The sequence below is a fragment of the Rattus norvegicus genome, chromosome 2 (genome assembly GCF_036323735.1).
Source record: "Rattus norvegicus strain BN/NHsdMcwi chromosome 2, GRCr8, whole genome shotgun sequence".
NCBI classification, from domain to species: domain Eukaryota; kingdom Metazoa; phylum Chordata; class Mammalia; order Rodentia; family Muridae; genus Rattus; species Rattus norvegicus.
In genome coordinates, this window is record NC_086020.1 from 40,701,786 (window position 1) to 40,727,806 (window position 26,021).

At 44.2% G+C, this 26,021-nt stretch overlaps 1 long non-coding RNA gene across 2 annotated transcripts; it reads left to right on the top strand.

Annotated features, from left to right (window-relative positions):
- Positions 1 to 5,304: 5,304 nt before the first annotated feature.
- LOC102546727 (uncharacterized) lies at positions 5,305 to 24,683 on the top strand. Of its 2 annotated transcripts, XR_005500608.2 has the most exons (4): positions 5,305 to 10,865; positions 11,757 to 11,903; positions 18,524 to 18,997; positions 20,756 to 24,683. It is a non-coding gene; the product is annotated as an uncharacterized LOC102546727 (long non-coding RNA). The 2 variants fall into 2 exon arrangements; XR_005500607.2 differs by having other exon boundaries at positions 18,524 to 24,683.
- The last annotated feature ends 1,338 nt before the right edge of the window (positions 24,684 to 26,021 follow it).

The following is a 26,021-nucleotide window of genomic DNA, read 5'->3' on the forward strand; positions in this document are numbered from 1 at the left end:
TCATTCTGGAATAAATGAGAACTTAGAACCCCTTAGACTGTAGTAATCATTATTAATTGTTAGTAATCCACTTTGCCTGCTGAGCCACACTGTAATTTCCAATGTTAAGTGGAGCAGTCCCCCCTTGAGAGGTTGTGTCCTTGATAGGACTTCATAGAAAGGAACCAGCTCGCACAACTTTACAGACCTGAGTCCAGAGCTTAGCCCCTGTCCTGTGCTCGGCAAAGACTTCTCTTGAGTGAATGAGTGAATGAGCAAAGAAACGAATTGTTCTGAAAGGCTCCCCTATGCTTCTCTGATCGTGCCTGCTATGCTGACTCATTTGGGAGGTGGGGAAACAGTACCTGGGCATGCTAACAAGCCTGCTCAAAGGGTAGACGATGCAGGAGCGGAGTCCCCAGTCCTTTGTGAAGCATTCTTTACCATTCAGGCAGAGCATGCATTTGAGATTCCCCTTGAAGCTTGGCAGAATTTGTTTTTAGGATTACCTGACAAGCATTAAAAGCAATTGACTTCAGAGCAAATATGAAGGAGTCACTTCGCTCGTTGTCATAGATCTAGTGGAGAACAAAAAAAAAAAAAAGAAAGAAAGAAAGAAAGAAAGAAAGAAAGAAAGAAAGAAAGAAAGAAAACCAAGTGCGGCTCTATTGTTTTTAAGGAATTATTTATTGTTCAAGAGGGGACATCTTTATCCCACAGCGTAATTATATTTAAATAAAATTGAGAGGTATTACATAGCTGGGAACTGGCAAATATTCAGACTCAGGGAAACAAAATGTGCGGTAGTTTTCTGTTTCACAAACAAACAAATAAATAAAAGAGACATAATAAAGATCCTCAGTGTCTAAGTTAGTGTGCTTTAAGGTCCACGTCAAACACAGGGTGTTTGTTTAGTTTTGCTTTTTTGCAGTTTTCCCTTCTATTATCTGCCTTTCCCCTCATCTTTCCTAGCCTACTCCACCCTCTTCGGAATTTAGATTGCTAACACCCAGAGAAATAGGAATTGTCACTAGTCTTTCTGGTGCTTGGAGTTTCTGTTTTTTTTTTAGGGTGGGTTTGTTTCTGTCTCTGAACCCGTCTGCTTGGAACTCCAGAAACCTTTCACCAAACCCTGAGGACCCCAGACCCCAAACAAGCCCCACACTCTGAACATCCCCACCTCTGTTTGTAACCCCAGGCCAAAGGCCCCACTTCAAAACTCGATAATTTTAGTTTTAGGAGACTTTCCCTGTCTGTGCCTACATTGAGCTTTGGATAGGAAAACTTCCTCTTAACTGTCCAGGAAAAGAGAAAAAGACCCTGGAAATATGATTCAAGAGGGACCAGGGAGCCTTCCGCCGTGCCCACAGTGCCTCCCTTGGGTGGCTGTGTCAAACTGCAGGCACTTGGAGCAGTGTGACATGTTCAGTTTTATGTTAGATAATTTTGTCATCCAGTTTCCAACTCAGACTTTGGAACATGCCTGACAGAGAGAAAAGGATATACCAGCTCTGAAACATAATCTCAGGTGAGTTTGAAGGGAGTTTTGAGCTATCAAAGAAAGCACCGAGGGCCTCCAGAGTGACTGTTTTAAAGGACAGTATTTCCTAATATGGAGCGTTTGATTTTTTAAAAGGTAGATATGAGTTTTTGCTGTCTTTGATATAAGTGTTGTGTTCAATAAGGGTTGTCAGGATGCTACTGTAGCTAACATGAACACTTGTGTATTAAGGTTAGCTTCCAAATTTTGACTTTTAGTGGCGTGTTAACGGAAATCTGCATGCGTGTACACAATCATGCATACCCCCCACACATATTTAACACACACACACACACACACACACACACACACAAAACACACATAAATAAGCAGTCTGCTCATTTAAATTGGAATTTTAAAGCTGACACATCATCCTGATAGGCTAAATTCTGTTAACTAGTACCAATTCTCTGAAATTAATAGATGTGTACAAATTCACTACCAAATTCCCTTGTTCCCTAAATTTTCCTAGAAAAAAATGTAAACACATTTGATATGCATAAATGCATTAGTGTGAATACATATACATACAGGTATAAGGAAAATAGGTGATTCAAAAGTAAGTTGTAGAAACCTTCCTAAGAAGGTTTTAGGGTGGCATTTAAGGGCTTGGGTTTATTCATGACTAAAGACCAGGTTGCCAGGATACTAACTGGGTTTGTACCTGTGAGTCTGAGGAGACTCACAAAGCCTCTCCTGTCTATGGTTGCTGTGTCAATACTCAAATGTGTCAGGTCACTCCCTAATGTTAGACGTTTAGGGTCACGATTATTACATTTTTCTTTACCACATCTTTGAATCCCGTTTGTCTCCTTACTACTTCATTTTGTGGTACCCACCTCCTGAATTCCTCATTAAAACTTTGAATCAAAGATATTTAAATGGCACCCAATTAGATCTCCTACTGTTTTGCCTAGTTCTGTGGCATCATTTAACGAGGCCATGCCAAGCCAGTTATATTTTGTCATCAATACAGTTGGTTGTTTACATGTGATACAACTGAAAGTTTACTTATCACCCTGGGAAACAGGACCAGTTATTGAATTGTCTCTCAAGTCTCCTTCAGCACTAAGCCCTCAGGAGCTATTGTCTCCTTATATCATTGCTGAAAGGGCTCTAACAGTATTTCTGATGTCCTCAAATGGAGTTCAGAAAGTATCTCCCAGGTGCAGGCTACTGGGCACGTTGCTTAGTTCTTATAACCACGTGGTTTAGTGGCCCCCACTGAGCAGGACTTAGCTATAGTAGCTCTCTTGGTTCTTTTTCTCGTTGCTGTGACAAAATACCTCGCATGAAGCCATTCACGGGCAGAAAGAATTTATGTTGGCTCTTATTTGAGGCTATGGCCCACCGCGGTGGGGAAAGGCAGAAGGAACACAGAGCATCTAGTCATACTGCATCTGCTGTAAGAACAGAGAGAAGTGAATGACTGTCTTCTGCCTTCGGTCTTCTTGGACTTCAGTCTGGCACCCCAGCCTAGAGGATGGTGCCACCCAATCTTAGTGTAGATCTTCGCACCTCAATTAGCCGACCTACAAACTCTCTCACAGACATGCTCAGAGATAGGCTGCCAAGCAGATTCAAGATTGTATCAAGGTGACACCCAACGTAAACCATTACAGCCTCTCCACCGCCCGCCGTTTTCCCATGCTGCAGACCGGCGGCTCCAACAGCGTCTGGAAGAAGGTAACATTCTATTGATTTCCCTAGTCTTATTTTCTAGAATCCTCCTTTTCCTGTGTTCTCTGTCTTTCAAAGATAGCCTCATCTGTGAATAGCTCCTGTCTGCTTGTGGGAAAATAAGTTGGCCGCGTACAATAGAATTGTGATCTTCAGCCATGGATTGGTGATAAGTAAAGTAGGGCACAGGGAAAAGCGTAGAAGTGATGCGGCTAAATGGTGGAGCATCTGGGGCAGGAGGAAGCTGTGCAGTAGACAGAGCCAAGGGGCTAGCGGTGGCGAAGTAAAGGAAAAGGCAAGGCATACTCTGCTTTATTCTTAGCAAAACCCATTTAAAAAAGAAAGCGGATGCAAGCGCTGTCAACGAGAGGTCACGAAATCACTTCCTTCTTCCTGTGACTCAGACTTTGGGCCAGGGTACTGTCCTTGATTTCTTTTCTTCCTTTAAGCGGTTTCCTCTGTCCTTTTTGAAAGTCCTCAATCAGACCTTTGCCACAGAGTCACCAGACCTGCTCTAACAGGGACACGTGCAGCTTGTAAGATGCGTCTCACTGCACGACTTCGCTGCCACTCCATCTTGCTCCAAACACAAGCCAAGCTGACATGGGTTGTCTGGAGCCCTGGAGGCACCTCGCCATTGCCACTGTGGCTGAAAGGTTCAAACTGTGTCGTCTTGGCACTCAGTGGAGAGCAGACAGGCAATGAAGGGGTGGAATGGGACAGGGGCAAAGCCTTGTTGAGCTAGTCAGCCCCATTGCAGATCCTATGAAACATATAAAAATACTCCCACAGTGTACTCTAAAAATACTCTTTATACTGTAAAGAAAACGGGAAAAAAATTTTTATTTTCTTTTTATTAAGTTTTAGGGCTTCCCTATAATATTTTCATACATATGCATCATTGTTCAACTCCTACATGCTGTCCTCCCCGATTTTCTTCCCCCAACCTCTCTCTCCTCTTGAGGAAAAATGACTGTTATACCTTTGTGTTTTGAAATTATTTTGCTTCAAATAGCTCATGATCATTTATAATCTGTGATTTTATTGTTATTAGTGTTATGTTTTTGAGACATGTTCTTGCAGTATAGTCCAGGATGGCCTAGAATTCACTATTTAGGTAAGACTGACTTCAAACTCATGGGAATCCAACTGCCTCAGCCTATATGATCTTTTAAAAATACTCAGTGATCCCAATGACTGGTTGACCGCTTTTTGCTCAAAGTACATGTTCTGCCACCATAGTCACCTTCTTCTGCAAAGTTGCCCTTTTTTCTTTCTTTTTCTTTTTTCTTTTTCCTTTTTGCCATTTGATAGGATCCATTTACCACTATCAAAAATTTCATGTTTCAGTTATAATTGTATTCAGCATAAACAGCTGGAAGAAGATCATTTTCTTTTCTATCCTTCAAAAAAGTTCTATGTGTACAAAACACTTGCAGATTTTTATGTTAATTTTGTCCAACAGTGCCCAATGGCTTTTGTTGCATTTTATATTTATATCTGTTTAGATCTTTGGCTATACAGGAGTATAATTATTTCACTATGTTTATCTTAATAAGTTCTTATATGTCTTAGTAGTCTACACCATAGACAGGACCAGGTCTCTCTAAAATGTAAAAAGCGACTCCTCCCAAGCACATGTAACCAGCTACAGCCCACAGAACAAGAGAAACAATAATATCGCTTCTGGGCAAAGATACCCAGAAGCTCCTCAGTGATTCTAAAACAGACTTGGATGCCCTCTATCAGGTGGTAGGTCTGAACTGATGAGTCACACCATAGCAGAGAGTCTCATCCATGAGAAAGAAATAAACTGTCTTTTTATTGAATTACTTGGATTTCAGGGTTAGATGTTTCCTCAGAATAACCCAGCCTTTATTGATCAATATGGTTGCTCCATAGTTTCTTTTGGAGTTTATACACATACATATACATGTATATACATACACATATACACAAACACATATACATACACATACATATACACATATACAAATATATCATATACATCATCTGCATCTACATATATATACATATGTGTGTAAATATTATATATATATATATAAAACCTATTGACCAATATAGTTTGTCTATAGATTCTCAGAATACACACACACACACACACACACACACACAGTGTGGACCACCATTAGAGTAGCCATGAGTAATGGTCGTTGTGTTTCTTTTGTTCTAATTCTTAGGTAATTAAATTTTTATGAATACTAAACTTGACAATTAATGAAGTTGACACAGCGTTACAGTTTGCTGCTCTTTACCTCAGGGTTCGTTAATTTTGATTTGCACTTTCTCTGTATGCTCTTTCAGATCCCAGACATTTGCAGAGGTCTTAACAGAGCGGATAGGCCATGAGATCTGTGCTGGGACTATCTAAAGGTTAACAGGGCCCTGACTGGGCTGACCACTGTTATATAACACGGGGGAAGAGGGGAGTTTGCCATCACAGGTGAGAACAATGTGACAGGCACCCAGGGCTCTGGCTGAGGTGAGTCACTTACACTTAGACCCAAAAGGACAATAGCACTGTAGGGAAGCTCACAGATTGGTGCTGGTAAGTCTCCCTTTTGTCTTCTTCATCTTCCCTTGGGGACAGAGCAATCAGTTTGCACCTTCTTACCTCTAGACCTCAGAGGAGACTCTCAATATCTTATTATTATGACTTCAATGTAGTAGGTATGCTGCAGCTCAGAAAAGTCCAACATAATAAACACTGATCTTATCATATATATATATATATATATATATATATATATATATATATATATATATATATATATAATGGAGGATGGTAACTTGCTTTTTAAAAAAACGGTTCCTTGCCCCATAAAATGAATTCAACTTTGGTCTCCCTAAAATAGCCCACTCCCTTGGTGCATGTTAAATATAATTCAATTTACAAAAATTCGATTTGCATATAACCTTTTCTGCAGCACATCCATTGTGCAAAGCAATGTACACTTGTAATTGGCTGCAAATTGCCAGGAGACCACGCTTGCACATATTGTTCCTAGATGTGCAATTTTTTTCTTAGTCTCCACGGGATAAGGGGTGGGGGTGGAGTGGTTGGAATTCCAGTTGTTCATCTGATCCCATTGGCTATGCCGAGGAGGGAGGTTTGTCAGTTATTCGGAGGCAGCACGTGCTATGTGCAAATCAATGCTGTGCATTTAGAAGTCGGAAATGGGAAGAGGCTTGGCGACTGGGCCTGGACTGCCTGGCTGCAGTTGGTGACAACTGAGGACACCAGCGAACCCTCCTTATCTCAGTGCCTGACAGGCATCAGGAGAAGAAATGAAACAGAGGACAACTCACGATAGTGGCTGGGCTATCAGTCTTCCCCCATGAGACACTGACCTTCCGAGAAAAGAGCAGAGCTGGGTCCAGTGACCTGAGCCATGTGGAGAAAGAGTGTGAGCCCAACTGAGCCAGTAGCTCCAGTATCCTACCCTGGGAGCCTTCTGGCCACAGGAATGTAGCCAAGACATTTAGCAATGACTGGTGGGTGGGAGTGGGGGCCGGGGGCGGGGCGAAGGTGGAAGGGCGCAGCATTTTCTCATGCATCCACCTAAGAGGCACAAGTGGCTTCTTTTTGCAGCAAATTCAATTAAAGTAGATTATTGCCAATGATGCCAAGTCACATTTAAAACCCTTTTCAACCTGAATATTAAAAACCCTGCCTGGCACATCTTGCTCTTCTTTCAGAGATAATACTCAACACGCACACTGCTGCTAACTCACCTCCCTGAGCCTCACTCCCCGCCTCTTCTGATTAGGCCTCTCCTGTCTCCCGGGAGTTTTCATCTGGGAGGCTAACAGTGCTGGTTCCCCAGGCTAGCCTGCAGGGTGTGTCAGGTACCTGGGAAGAGTCAGGCCCCTCCCTCTGGAGACCTGGGCTGTAACCGCCAGAGCTTGGGAGATGCGCTGAAAAGGAGTCTAGAGATGCCTACCTAGACCTCATTTTTTTTTTCTTGCTGGAGGGAAAAGCTCCTTAGGCCGCCATGTAGCTGAGAAGCCTCTCACACTGCAAGTTCAACTCCCTGAAGGCAATGCTTGGCTCCTTCTGGTTTTAAGGTAGGTGTTATAAATTGCCTGCCCTAATAAGTAACAATGACTTGCAGACTGGCATTCCTGCTAAACCAAGTAGGAACACTGAAAACTTATGAAAGTCTGCTTCTGATGGCGGCTTTAAAGTCTTATTTTTATTTATTTTTTTATTATTTCTGGAGATGTGGTTTGTTTTGTTTTGTGTTTTGTTTTGTCATGGAGACAAAGCCTCCTTCTGTAGCCTGAAATTCATTGTGCAGCCATGGCCTTAAACTCATGGCAATCCCTCTGTCTCAGACTCCTGTGTGTTGAGATTCTAAGCATGAGACATTGTAACTGATTCCCCAGGGAAAGCTAATCTCAGCCCACTTCCTCCATAAAATTGCTTATTTTGGCCAAATTTCCTTTTTCTTTTTCAGTGAGGTATGGCGCCATATGACTACTGTGCCATTACCACAGGTTCCCACTATGGTGCCCTGGGAGGCAGATCACACATTGTATGGTTGCACTGGGCAGGGCTGGCCCTGGGAAGGATGGGGCTAACATGTTTTTAATTAAGTTCAAGGGAAGGAAATGGCTTTGTGAGCAAGCCCAGCCAGTTCTTATTCTAAGCTCCCTGTGCTCAGCACTATCCTTGACAACACACACAGCCTCTAAGTGATTGTCCCGATCTGACTCACAGACTTGAGAGAGGAAACGAAATCACAGGATGAGCTGGCAGTGCCCAGTCCCTTGTCGTCATAGCAAATTCGAAGTCCCCTTCCCTGCTTCCCTGCTAGTGCCATGGGCATGAACAGCAGCCAGGCAGGACAGGCCAACAAAGGTGACATATAAAACTAACAGAAGGCCAGCACCACTGCCATGGACCTTTGTGTGAAGGGCTGGAAGTGCTTAGGCCTAGGTGATGCAGGCACACTGGAGCCTCTTAGAATAGGCTCCCATATTCTTCCATTCATATGCAAGCCACCTAGAGCGAGAGTAGACAGGAAGCTGAGACAGTAAGTGGCTGAGGAGGAAGCTGAAGTGGATGAGGCTACACATGTTCCCTCTGTTCTCCAGAAATATCAGTGGGGGATAGGAGAATAAGGTATAAGTCATGGTTTCTACAGAGACAGTTATTTTCTGTCCTTTCATATGTATTCAATGAAGCCAGCAAGGCCTAAGGGGAAGAACCTGGCCCAGCAGAGGCCACCGTATCATGAAACAACAGTGACCAGGTCCACAAAGGTTGTAGAATGTGGAAAGTCATCCCTGGACCTTGTGGTGTCCTTTCTATCTCTGTTAGGGATGTAGACTCCAGAATCTTCTGGGTTAAGTCCTTGGAATTTAATTTGAAGAAGCCTTTTTTTTCCTGCCTACTATATATTGTAGCAACAGGAGCATGGTGTATTTCAGAGACCTCCTGTAGCCTGCTTTCTTCTGGAGAGGCATGGAGTAGAGCCACAGAAAACTGGAATGGTGACCCGTTATGGCTGGTGGAAGGGGGTGCTTAAGAAATCCTTTTCTTTTCAGGTTTCCTCAGCCTCGAGCATCAGGTTATAAATACTCAGATCCCAAGGTCACACACAAGGGCGAGAGAGCCCTAATCATGGAACTCGAGGCTTACAGAACTTCAAGGGATGGTCAAAGTAGCTTCAGCTTCAACCTTCTTCAGCTCCCCTCTGCCGTTTACCTGTGCAGAAGCATGCTTACTATTCTAGTTTCAATATAGTTTCAGAGTTCAACTGCCCTCCTGTCTCTTTATACACGTTGACCCAAACCATCAAGACCCACCTAAGAGGTGCCCACCAGGCAGGGGAAATCTCTCTGAGCCTACAAATAATAAGTGAAGAATTTTTAAAAGATGCTTTGGGATGGAGGTTAGGGGATGCAAAGACCCTGGGTTTGATACTCAGTGATGCAAAATAAATGAGTTTGTAAGAAGTGCCTGGGAGAACCCGTTTCCCTTTCTTGAAGTATTCAAGTCAGATATAAAGCATAAAATCCTTAAAAAAACAAAACCTGTACCACAGCACACTGTAGGTTAGCCATGCCTTGAGTATTCCCCAAGTGTTAAATATTAGGAACTTGGTCTTCAGTGTGGCAATGGAAGAGGTAATAGAACCTTTTGAATTGATCTCAGTTACAGGCTGCTGGCGGTGTTGTCCTTGAAAGACATGAATGTGTTCCTCTGAGATGCTGCATGTATGATACTCAGTGATCAAGTCGCCACGTAGCCTCTAACGAAGCACTGGAAGGACATTCTGACTGGAAGGACATTCTGACTGGAAGGACATTCTGTTTAGCCACGGCTATGCCCTCAGCCACCCCAAAGCTGAAGAGCTTTAGATCACTTATCAAAATGTCCGACAGTTCTGTGGTCAGCTGGCTTGTGTTCACTCAAGCCGTAGCCTCCCACTGTGGTGAGATGGTAGTTGCAGTTGGAGTCACCTGACACTCAACTGAGCTGGAAGCCCAAGGATGAGCACTGGCGCCAGCTGCCAGCTGGAGTTACTGTGTGTGTTCTCACTGGGTGGTTTGGGCTTTTATACTACTGGCAGCTCATTCCAAAGAGAGGGTGTTCTAGAAAGAAAACTGGTGTCATGTGTGGTCACCTTCTAGCTCCCAGAACCAGAGACCACATAATGCATGAATGACAGGAGATGCGATTCAGCAGGGGCCATCTTTGAAAATCATCACAGACAGGTATTAGTGAAGCTGGTCCTAGACCATAACTGATCTTGTATATGTGGGGTTTTTTATAACAGCTCCTCTCCCTTCAGCTTTCCCAAAGGTAAAATGTTAATGAGATCATATGTGAATTCTCTGATAAATTAATTAATGCCTTCTTATAAAGACTGCTATTATTATTGGCCTGCCTCATCATTTCCACCTGGGAGTCCACAGAAAACAGGCACAACAGTGCATGTATCTCGACAACAAAAACCACATTAAATTCATTGAAATAACACAGACATTCGAATTGAGCACAGATCAAATCCTATTACAAACAAATTGCATTAGGTTGTCTCCAAAAATCCAGTGGAACCAGATGTTTTCCGAGCTCTACTTTCTTCAAGCAAACACTCTATGTAAGCAACGTGCAGGACTGGAGCTGAACGAAAGAGCCCCTGAAACCTGCAGGGTGGGATTTAGGCCCATTTTCTTTTAGCCTTGAGTCCCAACACCTTAAAATCTAAAAAAGGTTTGCAAGGTTTGTATGTGTGAGATACCTGGGAAACAGTTATATTATAGAAGTTGCTTCTTCGTTCTCCCATTATGCTTCTCTTCCGTTCAGCAGGGATTGGATGCACTCACAGTGCAAGAGCCGGACCAACAGCTGGAAGCCTCGCCCACACCAATAACCTTTTGCACTGCAAGAGTAAATTCAAAATAGAGGAAGGGCTTCAAACTTCCCAAGCCTGTGTGGATGGCTGTTTGTTAGCTCCTTGTCACTGGGGCAACATACGTGAGAGAAGCCACTGACAAAAGGAAAGATCTCAGTTTTTGTGATTTCTGGTCCCTGGTCAGCTGGTTCCACTGCTGTGGACCTGAGGCAAAACTGAGACGTCGTGTAAGAGCATGGATGAGGAATGCTGCTCACCTCAGCACATCTGGAGATGAGGTGGGCGGAGTGGGTGAGGCCAGGGTTAAGATGCATCCTTTAAAAGCAGGCCCTCACCAACTTACTTCTCCCAGTCAAGCCACAGTTTCCAATACCTGCCAAAAGTCTATTCAGTCATGGATCCATCAATAGATGTAATCCACTGATTACATCATAGTCCTTAAGATCCCAGGATGCTGCTGTGAGAGGAAACCTTTGGTATCTGAGCCTTTCGAGGCATATTCAAACATAGCAATGAGTCATTTCCCCAAGTGAGGCTCTTGTTTTATTTTGTCCAAGTATATATTTTTCTTAATTATTTTCTACTTACACTTGCTTCGTAGTCCTAAGAGGTTAGGGTCACATCTATAAACACTATCCTATGTCATTATGCTTGCAGATGGCAAGACATCACCCAGTGAAAACATTCCTAGGAGTTATTCCAGTCCTTCCCTCCACCCATTGAACCTCTGCTAACCACTCAATCTTGTGTCAGATGGCACCGCTCTTTCCCAGTGAAGCTCAGAACATTCCAGCATTTCGCTTTGCCCCATAGACCATGCTTTCTTCCCTTCGGCCAATACACACATGGGCAGAAGAGAGAAGGTGCCCTTCCCCTCCCTCCCCTCTCTCTCCCTCTCTCTTTACAATAAGTGGCCAGACATGAATCTGCCTGTTCAAACAGGTTCCCAAAATATGCCACATCTAAAACTGGAGCTCCCCAAGACAGACACCATTTGTTCAGGCTATCTTCACATTACGTCCCTTGTGAATTCAGCCACTTTCTATCCCCATGTCTTTTTCCCCCATTACAGAATCCCAGTTCCTCCCCTCCCCCTTAATTCACTGCCAAATTAACCTCTTTTTTCCTACCAGAAGTCATTTAATTGACTGTTTCGTTTTGTCTCACAGTTAGACACCATATGTACTCCATTATTTGTGTTTGGGTTTTCTCTGATTTTTGTCTGAAATGAAGCAAGCACAGCCTGCGAATCTGCTGAAAGACTAAGATTCAGAGATACACAGAAGGAGACAGAGTTGGGGACAGTACTTTCCCAGGTAAGCATAGTTTTTCCAGTCTCTCTTGTACTTACCCTGTGTACCCTAGTGGATTATCAGTGGATTATCAGTGGATTATCAGTGGATTATCACAGGGCTCTGCTCAACACGAACACTCCATGTTAATGGCTGAAGGGCCAACGGTCCCAGACACCACTGGTCAGGCCAGAGGCTCCCTCTCTTTGAAAGAATGGCTCAAAGTGTTGAGTAGATGTACAAGACCCTATGGAGGTAAATGAAGATTCTAGACTTCCAAAACGTACCACACAGCTGCTACCCTTGGGTGCAGTGAGAAGTTTGCATTCTAAAATTGTTGCTTCACCTTCAACCACGTAGGAGATCTGAGTTTCATTCTAGATTTAAGATTGCCTATCTGTGTATCTGATGTAGGCCATGCACGCAGCTGCAGCACTACGGCAAAAACTAGGTAAGTTGTAATGAACAGAATTGCACTCCTCACACTTCTAGACACTGAGAAGTCCGCCATCCATGGGCTGCTTTGGTGTCTAGTGAGAGCATGGTCTCCACTCCCAAGATGGTGTTACTACGTCCTCTGGAAGAGAGGAATGCCTCACGGGGCAGAAAAGCTAGAGAGGAAGGCCATGCTGTTGTTGATTAAAAAAAAAAAACAATTATCTTATAGATTTACTTCCTTTTTATTTTACATTTATACATTTTGGCCTGCATGTTTGTATGTACACCAAATGTACATTTAGTGTCCATAGAGGTCGTAAGAAGGTGTTGGACATTTTGGAACTGGAGTTACCAATGGCTTTGGGTGACTAGGAATTGAACCTGGGTCCTCTCTGCAAGAGCAACAAGTGCTTTGAACCATGAGGCCGTCTCTCCAGCCCCATGAGCCGTGTCATTAAGGCATTAAATGTATTCATTAAGGTGGAGTTCCCATGGTCTCAGCACCTTATCCTAAAGCTATACCTCTATTACTATTGATGATTAAATTTCTCTTTCTTTGACATTTTATTTGTGTGTGTGTGTGTGTGTGTGTGTGTGTGTGTACATGTTTGTCCCTACCTTGGCATGCATGTTTGTAGACATCAGAGGACAACTATCAGTTGGCACCTTAACTCTTCCTCTCGGTCCTTTTGCCCTCCCCACAGCAATTCAATTTTATTATCAGTTTTGAAGAGGTCAGACACTCAGTCTAGAATACTGACTCACTTTTTCTCCTCTGCTTGGCTTAGAATGACTTTATCATGGGGTGTTGGCTTCAGAATCCTGAATAGAAGTGGTTAAGAGGCAGCTTACCCTGCTGGCTTGCCCCGGGAGAGCAATAGTTCATCTTGGCAACTGTTAATTTCCATAAAGAAAGCTTTCTCACTTTTTTAATCCAGGTTTTCTTGAAGTACATTTGGCTTGTGAGACCCGCATTTACATGCATTTGGGGAGAAAAGGGTTGACAATCCTGCCTTTAATGTGACCTTTCGCTGAGATGTCTTTGTAACAGGGGAGAACAGTTGTGGGCCTTGAGTTACATTCCCAAATCCCTTCTACTGGCATGCCAAGGCCTCTGGAAGGTGTGCGTGGTCTTTGTGGTACCTATTTAGGAACGTTGGGCCTGCCCCGAACACAGCAGAGCCTCTGTATGCTAGTCTCAGACTGTGGCAAATGGTTCCCCTTTGACATTGTTGTTTTATTGATCGTGTTGTATGACACTAATTGCCCTTTCAGCTTTGTGCATTTTAATTACTTGCTTTTCCTCCTGTCTTTGAACCTCGGTGTGATGGGATCAGCAAGGGTGCAGCTAGAGTCATTCCAATAAGGGAACCAGTCCATTGCAATGCTGGCGAGGTGGCCCTCTTTATCTGGCCAGCTCCCAAATGAAAAGCAGTCTTAGGAAAGGAAAACTGAGCTCACGTTTTCTTGCTGGCTGTGGGGTGTGTGTAAGAAGAGCCCACTCAGCAAAGCCAGGAAGGAAGCGCACGTGTGCCAGAGACAGCAGCAACGTGGTTCTCTGCCTTTATCTGAGGCCCATCCAGAATGACAAGCAAATTAAAGCAAAGGCTGTCTGCTCTCCATGCTCGCAAAGGAGCCGCCATGTTTGCAGAGCAATCTCCTTCTTTCCCTCTATTACTTTTTTTTTTTTTGTCTTGTTGCTGTGGCAAAATAAGACCCCAAACCCATAGGAGTGGGAAGGGCAAATTCGGGACTTGAACGTGCTTCTTATGACCGTAAGCGTTGTCCCTTCCAAGTCACATGTGTGCATGTGTGTGAATTTGAGTGTGTGTCTGTGTGGTGCATGCACGTGAGGGAGGTCAATGGCGGTTATTGCTCCTGCATCAGACACCTACCCAGTAGACTTGATGGGCTGGTCGCGGAGTCCCAGATCTGTATGTCTCAAATACCCAGTCTCACCTCTCCACTCCTGGGTTTTGTGCGGTTTCTGGGTATCAAACTCAGGTTCTCGTGTTTGTAATGTAAGCACTTTACCAATCGAGCCGCCATCCTGGGTCCCGAGCTACTTTTTAAAAAACAGGTTTCATCCACAACTGTTCTCTCTCTTTCTGTTTCATCAAGAATCCACACATGACTCCAATATTCGTTCCACAGTCATTTCCTCCCTTGAAACTGTTGTGAGGGATCCACCAGAAAAGTTCCTTTGTGTGCACAGGTTCAAGCCGACAGAAAGTCTCCGTTAGGAGCACAGTGACTACTCTGCATGTTTGGGACCTGTGTGCAGTCCCAAGGCTTTTTCAGGGTGAGCTTCAAAGCACAGAAATCACACTCCGTGTCCACACAGTACAGCTAGCAAGAAGCAGTTAGCCAGAAGTAGAACTACAAAAGCCAAAAAAGCAAGGCTAGCACAATAGAAACTTCCCCAAAACCGGGGACTCTGATGGATTAGGTCTTTGTTTTTGTTTTGACAGGTGGTGCTACTTACCTCCTGGGTTCCAGAATCTGAATGGGGACTCCCATCATGGCCTTACTTGTGCTAGGGTCTGGGCACCTATGACAAAACACCACTTTAGAAACTGGTTTTCTTAGATAAATTTTTGGGAAGCCGACTCATTACACTGTGACTTGAGCACACATGTGTCCACACACAGAGACTGAGTATTTCAGTCTCTGGGGCTAAGGGCAGCTGAGGAAATCTCAGTAAGGCAGGTGTTTCAGGTCTTAGACCCATTGACAGCTTCTTACACACAGAGCTTGCTCTGAAATTTTGTAAGGCTTTCCCCCCCCCCCCTTGTAGATACCATGTATCTGGTATGTTTGGTGCATGTATTCTTTGTATGGTGTGAATGGTGATGTTGATGATGACTGCTCCCAGTTTACAGGTTAGGAGACTGAGGTCCAAAGCCTGTGCCTTTGTCCATGTTCAGAAGAAACTTATTTTACCCAAAGCCTGTATTTTCCTTCCTTCCTTCCTTCCTTCCTTCCTTCCTTCCTTCCTTCCTTCCTTCCTTCCTCCCTCCGTTTCTTCCTACCTTTCTTTCCTTTTGATATTAATTCTTCGACATTAAGAGAACAACAACAAAAACATTCTAGATTCATCAGCACCCAGAATATCACGCTTAAAGTCACAAGTTGAAGCCTGGAACCTCAGACTCAAAAATAGTCAGGAGTTGCAGATTCAAATGTACAGGACTTTGGGCAAGGAACCTTCTTTGCCTCTCTGGGCTCCCATTGCCCAACTGTGTAAGGCTTTCTCCGAAGTCCCTTCTTATTCCGTGATTCTTGGAGCACACCTATGGGGACGGACGTATTCTTGTTCAGAATGGTTCTACCACCAGGAATCTTATGAAGCAATAAGACTCAATTCCCCGCAGCCACAGCATTCAGCATCCCCACTTCCCGAAAGCATATGGCACTGTGGATGTCTGCCAGGGCGCTCTGCGAGCGGAAGTGAGGAGCGCTCGAATGAGCAGCAGCAGCCAGCGTGTTGGGTTTGTCCCTCTTGTTCTCATGACTGCGAGTCAGCAGTGCTGTGCTCCCGCGTGGGAGTTGGAGCAGTTTGCCAATGATTTCCTGAACAGGCTCTCGGGCTTTGCACGAGTTTCCACTGTCTCCTTCCGCACTGCCCATCACCTACACTGTCTCCTGCCTAGACTTCCTTTTAGTGTTTCCTACTTCTCTGTGACTCCATATTTACTACACCACAGAGAAAAGTGTGGGAGAGAGAGGAGAGGAGAGGAGAGGGGAGGGGAGGGGAGGGGAGGGGAGGGGAGGGGAGAGGGGAGGGGAGGGGAGGGGAGGGGAGAGGGGAGGGGAGGGGAGAGGGGAGGGGAGAGGGGAGGGGAGGGGAGGGGAGGGGAGGAGAGGAGAGAGAGAGAGAGAGAGAGAGAGAGAGAGAGAGAATGTCAGTCTAGTGTGGCATACTGAACCCGTTTCGATGAGAGAACCCGTAGGAACCGTTGACCTGCCTCATGTGTACAGGGAAAGAGTCTATGGAGTGAGGAGGAAGAAAGAAAGTGGAGACATTTTTATTTTTAATTTTGTCAGCTTTTCTATTTATTCTCAGTCTTCTCCAACCCTGACCCAATTTTACCTATTATTATGAAGCTAAAGATCTTGCTGAGAAAGAGGAAGATAGAGAGAGAGGGCAGGGTTTATGGTAAATTAAGTTAATTTCATGAGCAATCATTTTGTGCAGGCCCCATCGGTATCCTGACGTTCAAGATACAAGCCTGCATTCCATTTCTAAAAGCCTAGGCTTTTGTTTGTTTGTTTTGGCTAGTAACTTTTTTTCTTCAAATCAGAGGACATTGTGTCGGCACAACATTGCTCTGTTGCCAGCCTGTGTTATCTCAGGCCAGAGGGAAGCCAAGCCCAGACACCATCCACGAAGTTGGTAGGAAGGCAAGGACGAGGCTCATGAGTGCCACTACATTCTGGATTGTCTCTTTCTCTGAAGGGGAGGGTGGGCCCATCTCAGGCTTTGCCAGTGTCACAAGGAGTTGGTCCAGCAGAAATTCCCTACCCAGAGCTTCATCAGAGAATGGGGTAAGGGAGATGGTCAAAACCTTGATCCGTGATGAAGTTCTAATCAACGTCGTAAATCTCAGATAGTCTTACCAGCTACAAATGACACTCAGCTCGGTAACACTTAATGGGCAAAGTAGCTCCGTTTTGTGTGTGTGTGTGTGTGTGTGTGTGTGTGTGTGTGTGTGTGTGTGTGTGTGTGTGTGTTGATTCGAGGGATCGGGGTGCAGTAGAAAGGGTAACTTGCTCCAAATCTATGAAGCAGTGACCTACAGCACTGTGCCCATTACTAGTATAGTTACCTGCTATAGTGAGTCCAAGTAGAGTCCAAGGGACTCTCAAAATGCCGTGGCCATGGCCACAAGTTCCATAAATGATCCAATGGAGAGAAAAGGGAGCAGGGTTGGCTGTCACGTCACCTTGATTGCTCAAATACCGGCCTGCTTTCTTGTGTATCCTTAACTGGTGTTCGATCACTGAAATGAGTCTGCTCTCTGGTCCCCTTTGGTTTGACTTGGCAGCCGGTGTTTGGAAGGGAGTCCTGGAATGTGTGTCTATTATACAACTGTTTATATTTTGATAACGGAAGAATGTAGTGACAGAGGGAGGGGAAGAAACCAAAATGGAGGTGACCAGAAAAAGTGGAACGCGGCAGACTCCCTGAGGGGTGGGAGGGGCTGTAATTGAAATCGTAGCAAAGAAAACTTTTGAGAATCCTTGGCTTCTGAAGCTCAGCTGCTGTCCCAGGTGTCTGAGAAAAATATTTTGAAGATTTTTGTGACTTTCATGGAATATTTAATAAATGCACATTTTTAATATTACTATGTCCCATTTTAAGTTGAAAAGGGCTTATGAAGGCTTAATAGGATATTCGCTCCGAGTCAGGGGGGAAGGAGTGTGATAAAGATAGCGATTTACCTGAGATCTGAGACAGACCCCTGGGAAGGCACTTGACTGCTGTGTAGGATTAACCGTCCTCTGAAATCTCAAGTTCATCTGCATATGTGTTGGAGAGGCACCCAGCTCCTTTCTCTCCTCCATGGCTCTATTTGTTCAGGTTGCTGACACCAGACTCCCCGGCTATTGTCAGAATGGCACTTAAAGCCCATTCGAATTAGCTAGAACATCCTTTGAAATAGTCTTACCCTCATTTTTTTCTCAGAATGTGTACAATGAGGAAAATTCATTTCCTTCCTGTCGAGAAAAGTTAATGATAATTTTTCATTATATTAAAATATTACCCATTGTTATGACTTCAGTTTAATGTTCCAGAGTTTAGCTGTGCCAAGGCCGAGCCACCCAAGTGTTATTTTAGACTTCCTCAAAAAAGAAAAAAAAATGATGTTTAAGATGAGTTATTATTTAAAAAAAAAAAAGGCAAGTCACACCATTTGGGAAGAATTAGTAGGTAATTATATATTTTATTTTTTTAAAAAAATAACTTTTTAGCATGAAAAGCCCAAATTTTTAACAATGTTGACTCCAGAATATAATTATAAATGCCATGGCGAATCTCTGAACCAGAAATAAGAGCTTTCTCCTAAGATATAATAAACGCTTTACGTAGTGGGGCACCGGTTCCCTTTCAGTAGCAATGAAAGTAGAATTATAGGCTACTATTGTATTGTAATCCCTCAAGAAGTTTATTTATTTATTTTTAAATTTCTATAATCTCCCAGGGGTAATTTGTGTCTGAACAAGATATGGAAAGTTCTGGAAGGAGACGCACTGAAAGGACAAGCGTGGCTTCAGGAAACTTACAGTGCAGGATTCAGGCAGTGATTTGGCTGATACGAATTTCAGTCCTGTACTCCCGAAACAAAGAGAACAAGCTGGGATCCTATCAAAGAGCGAAGTGCTTGCTGGGAGAAAGGAGAACAGCCTGATGCCCTCCAGCAGCTAATGGATGCAGGACCTCCACATCCATCCCCTCCTGGACCAGCGTGCCTGGGCCACAGGCTGGAGGTTCAAACAATACAAACTTCCTTCTCTCAGCTTTGAAGGTTGAAATCCATGATCAAGGTGCTGGCAGGATTGGTCTCCGAAGCCTCTGTGCCTGGCCAATGGATCATCTGTCACATCTAGCTGTCTCTATGCTTGGTATCTGTGTGCCCTGGAGTTTCTCTTTGCCACAAAGACACCAACTATATCAGGTTAACGTCTACTCATTGTCTCAATCTAACCTAATCACCTTCCCAGCAAACTCTATACCCGAACCGGACAGCCTCATCTCTGCCCATATAAGCTCCTTTAACCTTAGTTATATTTTTACAGACACATGATCTGAGCCACTGCAGTTTGGCCCTTAACATGAGTATAGAGGACATACTCTAGACACACCCACCGTTTTCCCAATGCTGCTTTAATATGTAAGAAAGAGCAGGTGATATATCCGTGGTACATAGATGTGGGCTGTCTCTTAGGCTTAACTTGAAGGAAGAGTTACAGGATATAAGAGCTATCTACCTAGAGATGTTTCAGGCACTGAAAATTGTAAGAAACTAGTTTGATTTTGGCTGAACTGTCTTTTAAATGGTGCAGCGAAAGCTTCAGCTGTGCTTTCAATGGAGAGAAGTACAGGTAGCTGCCTGTATCTAATCTGGGCTGGGTTAAAAAAAAATGTGACTCTCAGCCTCTTGTTCCACCCATCCTTTTCTGCGTTTTCGCTTTTTTAACACAAATGCTATTTGCTCTGTCATTTTATTCCAATCCTTTTCAATAAAAAATATTTAATTAGGAGACTATTAAAACACAAATGCTATCATATATGACGACAATGCCATTCCCATGCCTTGGAAATGAGTACCAATTTCACACTTTAAACCCAATTCAAATTGTCCTCATTTCAAAAAAAAATTATAATTGATTACATGAAGCAGGCATCTAGACAAGATCAGTATTGCAGTTGGCTGTTAGTAGATCATTTGTTGTGGGAAAATGGTGTTTTCCAGAGACATCCGATTAGCCTGTCCTGTAAGGTTGGGATTTTATTTGTTTACTTGGGAACGGTTCCAATTACTAAAATAAATTCATGTTCTGATGGATTATGATAGAATTGCGGGTTTATTTAGCCTTGAGGACTGCACATTGGCCTGGTGAGTGGCCAGCCTTACCACAGAGAGAATTAAACTAGCCTTTTCTCTGGCTTCTCCATTTCTATGTCATTGGAGTAGAGTCTAAAATGTTTCCCCTCATCCTAAGTAACATTTCTAATACAAAACACAAGTAATAGACAAGCTCCCTGAGTTCTGTTACTCAGTTCATGCACACGTGGCCTGGGTTTTAGCTGTCCTCTCCACCCATCTTTAAGACATCTAGTCTCAAAGCCAGTTCCACCACCCCTCAAGGCCCCCATCCTTTCTTTGAGTCTTCCAGGATCAGTTTCCTCATGGACTCCATACACCTGTGATCACAAGAATTGCCTGTTTCATATACATCAACTGGACACAAAACTCGGCTGCTTGGGTGGCTTTCACAAGCTGTCACAACCATTCGGTATCTCGTGAGCTTTGTCACTTTTAGTACCAGGAGGAGAGCCAGTGAGATGATTGTGGTGGGAAAAGGTCACTTGCTATACAAACCTAAAGACCAGACTTCAAGTCCCAAAACACATAGTAGAAGGAGCAAGGTGTCTCCCAAAAGTTGTCCTCTGGCCCTCATACCAAGTATCCTATGCACATGCATGCACACACACACATAACGATACACTTAATAAAACGGGGGCTGATATGTGGGTCATGACCTTTCACCTCTGGCTGGTCTCTGGCTCCCATGCTTTCTAATCCACTTCCTTCCATTCTCTTTTCAATCCCTCTTCTTGTCTCGTTCAGAATAATTTCTAGCTTAGTCTTGGGTCTCATGCTACACTGCAGATGGCTTGCTAAAATCTTTCCCGTCCTCGTATATTTCAGGGCTTGCCTTCAGATGAGTTTTGAAGAATGAGTTCTTCTCCACCTTCTTAGAAGTAGACATTGACCAGCTCCTACTTCCAATCCAGCTATCATGCCCCCCTTTACCCTCCTGTCCTGTGCTGCGGCGATCTCCTCAGATGCTGCTCTCTGACTGAGCAGGGCGCTAGAAATGCTGTCTGCCTGGTACTTCTGACACAGTTCAGAAAATAGTATCAGAGTGAGGAAGGATGTCCCGTACTCCTAATGGCTTTTACATCTTGTTGAAGCAACACACCCCGAGTATTGACGTTCCCAGTTTTACCTGTGTGCAGCTCTCGAAAGCCCCACTGCAAACCTACAACAGAGATCAAACTTCTTAATCCTGGCCCTTTGGTGAAGCAAAATTTCTCCACTTCGCAAATTCCCGGGGCCAAGGAGTTCTCTATTGCAACAGAAAAGACAAACAAACAAAACAACAACAACAAAAACCCCAATTCTCTGAATAATTGTGCCTCACCCAATTCGGCATGGCACAAAGGCTAACTGGACTCTGGTTCTCTTTGGACTTGGTTTCAGGAAGATGTGCAGTCATACCAGTGATGTTGTCTGCCAGGAACTGCAGAAACCATCAATGTGAGACTCAGTTCTAGTCCCCCGTATCTTGAATCTGCTTATAAACTCTTGTTTCTCTCCTAGATATGTTTACAGGTGTGTGTGTGTGTGTGTGTGTGTGTGTGTGTGTGTGTTATATGGGTTTGGACATGTTCATGTGTTGGTGTTTATACCACTGTGTATACCAGGAGTAGACATCGGGTCTCTTTCTCAACCCTTTCTGTACTGATTTTTTTTTTAAAGAAAGGATCTTAAACTGAACCTGGGTCTCACTGACTGGCTAGACCAGGATCTCTCTCCATCTCCCCAGTACTGAGATTACAGGCACATGCTACACCAGTGAGCTCAGCTTTTTCTGTAGACCCTGGTGGGTCTAGCACTTGGGCCTTCATGCTTATGTGGCAAGCAGTTTCCTGAGGGAGCTATCTTCCCGGGCCTGGCCAGGGGTCTTTATGTCTCTCCTCCTCCATGCTCCTGTCACTTCCCTCCGCTTCCAGTCATTTTAAATGTGCTTGTCTCCCGAGGACTCAAACACCAGCTGCTAGTCCACCATCTGAAGAAAGCTCTCCATACAAGCGAGAGTATTGCCTGTGAGTGTGAATGCTCTTAAGCTCTGTAGTATTTTCAACTCATCCAAACTGCCTAGCATAGACAAACGCTCCTTGTGGAATGGATGTGTGCATGTAACAATTCTGGCAAGACGTCTTCAGTCGATAGCTCCTGGCACTCAGTCCTTGAAATTAAAGTATCACGACATCTTAATTCCCTCCGCTCTAAGCCATGGAGTTGGTCAGTTTTGCTATACACCTACAGTCGGCCCATGCATCCTCTGGGTCTGTTTGCAAAGGGTATTCTAATGGCTGTAATATTTGAATCGCTCTGCATTTCCTGTGTACCCACCTCATTATCTTAACGGAATCTGTATGTCCTTTGTTTGGAGACCTGCATACTGTAAAGGCTATTACAGCTTACACTGGAGTGAAAATAGTAGATTTACGAGCTGTCTTCCAGTTCTTGTCTGCCCTCTCCTAAGGCCGCAACCCTGGAAAATCAGTCACCGAAACCTGTTTTGGTGTCAAGTCTGAAATTCTGCTTTCTACGAACATTTCATCATGAAACCTTGGAAATAAGCACACAGAGGTTTTTGCTCCTGACATACCCCAGAAGGTCACATGCTCTAATTCAGCTTAAAGGGACACTAATCATATTCAGTGTGTGAGCGGGGAGGCTTACAGTTGGAGATGACACCATCATTTGCATAGGATGTAAAAATGAAGGACCATTAATTTTATAGCATTAATTGAAGAGCAGAAGTGTTAGACCTCTATAATTATCTCCAGTGAATACATTTCAAAGACATCTCTGCAAATGAGGCTTGTGCGAGCGAATGTGTGAGGACACAGACACAAAGAGCAGAAAGAAGCCTCCACTTTGTCCTCCTTCAAGATGCATAGATTAGTGGGTTGTTAAGTTAAAACCCCAACTTAAATTTGAATTGCTTCTTCTGTGTGGAAACAAGACGTGTGTGAATTCTAGACCCCCGGGGGGATAGCTGGCACAAGGGGAGTACCCAGCCTAAAGGCTACATTGCGGAGTCACTGGGAGAGAGAACAAGAGAAGTGGCAGCTCTAGCAGGTGGACCATGTCCCCATATGTCCTTCTCCAACACTCCATGCTCCATCAATCATAGCTTCACCAGGATCTGGTGCCCTTCTTCCTACCGTGTCTTTTCCTTACTCTGTATTTACCAGTCCTGTGTATATTCCCACAGGCTAATGTCTCAGATCGATAGACACGGGTTCAAATAAAGGATCACTTTGCAATACTAGTCATCTTAGTGGTTTGCAGTTCAAGGTCAAAATGAAAGTGTTTTCTGTTTCTCTCTGTGTCTCTCTGTCTGTGTCTCTGTGTCTCTGTGTCTCTGTGTCTGTCTGTTTGTCTGTCTGCCTCTCTCTCTCTGTGTCTGTTTGTCTGTCTAGTAGGGTTTCATGTAGTTCAGGTTGGCTAAAACTTGGTATGTAGTTGAAGCCTTGAAGCCTTGATCTTCCTGTCTCCACCTCCTGCCTGCTGGTACAAAGCACAACATCCAGCTGGAAAAAAGCATTCCTAAAGATTTAAAGAGAATATTATAGGAGTCATTTAGGTGCCATTAGCTTTGGAATCAAAAGAAATCAAAGTGGAATAAAGGCTATGGATTACTGGGGAGTGAGCAAAAGAAGACAGCTGTGTAACTGTGGGTGACACTCTGCTGGGTCAAAACCATCTCTCACCTCTCAGGACTGCTGGGCCATTGTTTTCAGGGCTGAGGGTTCGGGAACAGAGGAATCTGGGAAAGAGGAGGTACAGTCCAAGGCTTAAGAGCTACTTGGGAGTTTTAGTAATTATATTGACATGAAAGACTCATCACTTTTAAAAATATGAGCTACCTCTGAACTTTAGAGTCCCACGATCTCCCTGGGGTATAATTTTGGGTTCCTGAGGGTAAGGTTGGAAGCCAGTGGCGTAAATCAGGGAAGGCTTTAGCTAATGAGCTAATCCGATGCACACACTCAGTTAAAATGCTCCTATCTCCAGGGTCCCTGCAGGAGTGATGACCCTGGTGAGAGTGTCAGGTACCACTATACACGGGCAAAGGAGGAACTTGGGAACACGTGGGGCTTTTAAGATATCTTACCCTATGGAGCACAGTCTAACTTCCCCGGATTTAAGGGGTTATCAGGGATGGTGGCTGCTTCCTTTCAATTCTTATATACCTCCCAGCTCAATTTGCTTTTCATTTCATGCTTCATTTCCTTAGTTTGGTACAACATTCTTCTCCTTTTTACGGCTTCCTTGAGGTAGACTGTATGTACAATAAACTTTACATATTTAAAGTGTACAACTGGATGTGTTTGGAAACACACCTACACATGCACACATACTCAGGAAGGCAAAGCATCGGATATTTTTGTTACTACCCACAGCTACCTACGTCCTTTGCAATGCTTCCTTCCCTCTGCCCTGGTCCCAGCAACTGCTGGCCTGTCTTCTAGTGTGCATTTTCTGGATGTTCAGCTAGATGCTCACACAGGCGCAGATTTCACCCATCTTTGTTAGGTTCCTTTTATACATCAGGACCATATCTTGCTCTTCTGCTAGAAACATTTGCCCATCACACTAGAAATAGCTTCATGCTCCGCGACGGCCCATGATGTGACAAGATCTGTATCTTACACAGGATGTGAGCACTGGCTTCTGTATATTGCTTTGTTCTGAGACATTCACTAAACTATACAGATAGAGTCCCTTGTCTTATTAGTTTTTAGGAGGGAGGGAGGGAAGGAGGGAGGGAGCGAGCATAGACAGAGACAGAGGGATAGACAGAGACAGAGAGACAGAGAATGCCTTGGTTTTGTTTTAAGGTGGGGAGAAGGATTAATTCTTATCAAGTTATTCTTCCTTTGTGGTTTAAATTGAGGGGATTTCTTCAGATCAGTCTGTGGAACTGGGTATAGAACATCCCCAGTTCCTTTTATTGCTTCAATAAAGCAACAAGCTGAACTTCTGTGTGGAGTATAAGCAAGCTGATCGACCCGTGAGAGCAGCTTACCTCCTGCTAGTTTCTCTGACCACCGGTTGTAGGAACTGGTAGTACCACAGGGAGGAAATTGAACTAAGAAACCTCCAAGACCCTCCTCCTCTGTCTGTATCTTGGAGTCTAAACGGCTATCCCCCTCTCTACCCTCGAATCTCTACAGCATCCACACTTCAGGCAGACGTGTCCTTAAATGTTTCAGGTCACACTTTCAACACTTGCAGATGCCAGAAAAGTCACAAAAAGTGACGTCAAACCAAACCAAAACAATCCGAGGCCCAAGCAGTTAAAATTCCTGGGGTTGGCTGAACTGGATCCAGAGGCTTAAGCATGCCCACCACACCCAGCCCTGTTTAGCCTGCCTTTCTCTGTATCTTAGGCCATTCCCTCTGTATAGTGATCTCCCTTGGCTTCAGGCTCATGCCTGGCAGATTCAACTCACCGTCTCAACAGAAACAAACCGGAGAGAGTGCTTTCCTGTGTATACATCCATGTCTGAGGGTAGAAAGGGACGAATGATCCCATGTAGACTGTCAGGAGGAGAACACCATCTGATCCCAGAGAGATGACGTATACTTAACTAAAAAGAGGGATGGAGGACATAGAGGCTGAGCACATAGTGAAAGGGGCTCACTGGAATCGTCCTGTCCCTAACTTCTGCAGGCCAGAGCACAATCGTATTCGCAGGACCCAGACTCAAACACACTTTATAAGATCTTGAAATGTAGTGTGAAGAGAGGAATACTGAATGATCTCTGTGGTGGAGAGCAATGGAGAGGCAATCAGTCAGTCATCTTTCAGAAGACGAGCTATGATGTCCTAGGGCAAGTATCCCATGCCAAGCGAGAGCCACATACTGTTAGCAGCAGCAATGGAGTGGGTAGGGGATCTCCGCTAGAGAATGATTGTGGCGTTATATGAACACTGTTAATGGTTCTATGATCTTTATAATTACTTTCTGTCTCCCTGTGAACTATTTAATATGATTGATACATCATACATCTACAGATTGTAGCTCATGTGCTGACTGGTTCTTATTGACCTAACAAAATAAAGAGTTATACTGTTCTGTACGGAATGTTTCTGGAACCCAGAAAACCC